This window comes from Callospermophilus lateralis, unplaced genomic scaffold, assembly GCF_048772815.1.
Source record: "Callospermophilus lateralis isolate mCalLat2 unplaced genomic scaffold, mCalLat2.hap1 Scaffold_60, whole genome shotgun sequence".
Lineage (NCBI taxonomy): Eukaryota > Metazoa > Chordata > Mammalia > Rodentia > Sciuridae > Callospermophilus > Callospermophilus lateralis.
The window spans coordinates 2,753,778-2,758,205 of record NW_027514584.1 but is presented as its reverse complement, the minus strand read 5'-3'; positions in this window follow the sequence as shown (position 1 = coordinate 2,758,205).

Genomic DNA, 4,428 nt, shown 5'->3' with positions numbered 1-4,428 from the left:
ATGTTTTCATGAAATGGTCAACAGATGTGATTAATTGTGTAATGGTGCAGATGTTTCCCAGAGTGCTCTATAATGACGCAGGTTCATTTGAAGTTCAAACAGGGGGGCATACAACACGGTTCCGCTGGGAACATATATCCCTAACTTTAGCCATCCTATTAAGAATAGGAGTTGCTGCAGGGGTGGGAACAGTAACCCCTGCACTAGTGCATGGGACACAACAAATGACCCAATTAGAAGCAGCAATAGAACAAAACTTAAAGATATTAGAAACCTCCATCACAGCTTTGCAGGAATATTTATCCTCTCTGTCTGAAGTTGTTTTTCAAAACAGTCGAGGGTTGGACCGCCCCTTCATGAGAGAAGGGGGCCTTTGTGCTGCATTGAGGAAAGAATGTTGCTTTTATGCTGACCATACTGGAGTTGTAAAAAAAATCTATGAGTAAATTAAAAAGACACCTTGAATAGCGTCACTGAGAGAGGCCCAAAAAGGGTGGTTTGATTCTGATCCATACATTCCCCCTGGTTAACTACGTTTTTATCAACCCTGGCCAGTCCAATAATAATCCTCATATTATTGCAAACTATAAAACCCTGTTTGCTCAAACGTGTAATTTCTTTTCTCCAAGCTCAAATGGGACAAGTTGAACTTATGGTAATAACCCACTTGAAGACATAGAATGTGACACCAGCCAATGATCACTTTTATAATTAAAAGTAGCCAGAAGAAGAATTGGGAAATGAAAGGTGAACAAAATAGGTACTTTTAACTTCCTATTTTTCTGTATGCTTAACAAAACACTGTTGAAATATTGAGAACTGTTTGCTAATCTTGTTCCCAGAATGTGCTGTCCCCAACTGCCAAATTGCAGAATGTATTCCCTCACCCGTTTACACGCAAACCGCCCACTCGCCATGACCCATCAATAAACTTCCGTCCCTGCCCTTTCCAAGGAAAGAATATAAGCACTGCTTAAGCTGTTCTCAAGGCTCTCTGCTCTATTTCTGTGAGCTCTGAACCCTAGCATGCTGGATCCCCAATAAACCCTTTGCTGTTGCATGAGACAGTCTCTTGGTGGTCTCTTCCTCTGACGCTTGCACGAACATTACTTGGATGATTGAATGTAGAAGAGAAAATCCAGTCAAAAAGGGATAGTCGGTAGGATTAAGAAGATAGTGGGTAGGTTTAGGAAGAAGACTGAGTATAAGATTTGGAACAAAAGTTCTTTAGCAATAGGGGTTCTGTTAGAGAGTGAATATAAATGTCAGCACATGTGAACAGTCACAATAATGAACTGTGGAAAATATGTAGGAAAGCAGATATCAATAAAGACATTACTAAATCAGGCAAAGTATAAAGTGAGTGATACGATTAGACATTTTCAACAGGGTTGAGTTAGAATATATAATCTTAGGGAGAAACAAATATGTAGTCACCAATAGGATTGACATTTGAGAGCATTAGGCAACCTTGACATGGATGTTTTTTGTAATGCATGCTCACTTTCTATTTAGGCTTTGGAACAATCATAAGCGTGACCTTTGCATTTGTGTCCAGAATTTTACTGTGATAAAATATATATATTGATCTGGTGACATGTGTAGTTCTTCCACCATTTCTGGGAGCAATATTTTGAAGACATATAAATGGGCATTGGGTGTCCAAAGAGGTGTACACTGTGCCCATGAATATAGAGATAATGCATGAATAGACCATACAGTGAATAAATAATATAACTGTTTCCACAGTAAATAATGGATTGAAGTGATATCTGAAAATATATAAGAAATCTTATATTGATATACAATCCTTTATTCTGACCAGTAATACATCTAATATTAATATTATGGTTATGGTTTATCATGAAGATATTTTAGTTTAGCTTCAAAAGCGATTATGGAAATACAAAATAATGTGTTTGGAAAGAGTCAGTCACAATGCTGGCAATATGTGAACAAGCCCTCTGGCCTTGAATTGGGGCTTCACAGAGATGGCTACATTTCTAATATAAAGAAGTTACCAACTGGACTCCATGGTAACAGCTGGCAGAGAGAAAAAAAAAGAAAATAAAAAGCTCTCCCCCTCCCAGGTGTCCTTAAAATGTTAACTTGCCCAGAATAGAGAAAAAAAACAGAAACAAAAACTGCTTTTTGTCTACCTCTGCAGACTGTGAACTTCTGAGCCCCTCCCTTACATGTGGGTACAAAATTCTGACACAACCTAAACTTGGGGTTCAGGGAAGTAATTGATTACAACAGAAGCAATGCCCTTTAAATCCTGTTGCAACCAAATAGGACTGTTTTCCTGTATTCGGTGCTATCTTAGGTGCCTTGCCTTGCCTTGTCCATCCCTTTTCTCATGAAAAGACCAGTCAAGAAACATGGAGGAATACATGTGTTCTGCAGCAGAAAGTGATTGATAGTGAAACGAATGCCTATAAATTTCCTAACTTGTGGATGAAATATATATCCTATGATGTGCACTAATAGAAGAAATAGTAGTCTACCAGTGTTGAATAAAAATGAATGTCAAAACACACATCATGTTCGATTGGAATCTACTTGCATTGATGTTTTACTGGGTCAGTTACTGTAGAAATATTAGGATTTGTATGCACCGTTCACTAAAGTTACTTTTCAGTACTAGGAAAAAAATATGTATTTCAGGTGAATGAATATTTCTAAGAATCATCTTGTTAAAAGTTGATTATAAATCCACATACATGAATATGAATGATTTTGATGAGTGTAAAATAAGACACATATTTCTTTTTTTCTAATCCATAATGAAATATATATCATCAACAGATAGAAAAATATTTATTTTACTGAACATGGATTTATGAATAATATTGTTCAAGTAGGAAGCTCACCCGTAATTTGAATTTTCAGTTCCAACATCGTTTAAGAGGAGTGATCCCTTACAATGTGTATCTGCCAAGTCAGCCACCTCACAAGAATGTACGTGTGGTACCAGGTAGGATTCTATCTATGCATATAAAAATACAGGTGGTGAATAGGCTACAGAAAAAGGGAGACAAGAATTCACATATTGGTTAACTTTAAAAAAACATGGAGAACTATTTCAACAAAAAATTGCCTAGATTTATAACTCCTACCCTATATAATGCAAAAGGTAAGTGCAACCACACACCATGCCTCCTCTGAAATGGTTGTATTTTTATTTTGTTTGGGTTATTTTTCTCCATCTTATTAGTATTAGTAGTCAGAGTGTAGTAGGGTAGGGGTTAGTGTCAGGGATTCAGTATTTCGAATGGAAAATTAGAAAATGAATACAATGTGTATGTAAATATGTGCTACACAAAAATGTTCTCACTCTTATCCAAAACAATGCGTTGACAGTACCTTCGACCCAAGAAGAGTTAGAGGAGAAGAGTTAGAAAATCGGTGAAAACATATCTGGAATGGAACATGCTTAGGATTTTGAAACCTTGCGGGTGGTAGAGGAGTTTCCAAAAGTAAGGGACAGGGTGAACACTCCACAAACATGGAGCTCTGCAGGACTAAAGACTTCTTGAGAAACTGCCTCTGAGATTGGGCACTTGAAATATATGTTGTTGTCAGGAGCTTTAGCTTCCTTTTTAGTGAGACCATCAAAGCTGGGTCTGCATCTATGTGACCTGGAGGACATGGTTTCTTATTTTCAAATGAAAATGACGCAGCAGTGCTGAATTCTCACTTTGTAGGTAACCTGTGGACACTGTGGGCTAAGTGTCTCCCAGTGTGGGCTGTGAAGCCATTTGGTCATCCTCCAATTTTCGTGGTGTTTGTTGCTGCTGCATTGGGTGTTTGGTATTTGCTTCATGAATTACAAAGAGTTCAACTGGGTCACAGTTCTGGAGAGAGTTCTGTGACGAGTGGTGGGTCAGGGTCTGTAGGAAAATGCACCAACCAGGCTTCTATCCCACTTAGCTTGCCCCCTTGACCATAGCAACCTGATTCTGAACATTGCCATGAAACCTCTCCATATAACAAGATACGTTTACACAGAAGTATCTGCTGGCTGCACCATGTCAGTAACAAGCCATTTGGAAGCCAAATGCACACCCACATTGCCCCACCACATGTTTTATCACACACCTTCCCAGCACTGTTCTAGGCCCATTATTCAACAGGCTCCAACATACTGGCATCTCTGTTCTACACAATTTTCATGAAACCCAGTCAATCAAGGAACTTTCTGGCATACTCAAGATCAGCATCAGGAGATCCAAAGGTTCTCCAGTGCCACCTGGTCATGGGAATTTTAAAAATATTATGGTATCTATTTAGCCATTTTTTAAGGATGATGTTGGAGGCACTGTGGGTTTCAATATGTTCAGGACCCATTAAATGGTGAGGAAGCTCATTTCAATGAAAACTCTGGAGAACTTTCACAGGCAAGGCTTCCCAAAGAGTGGCCAAAAG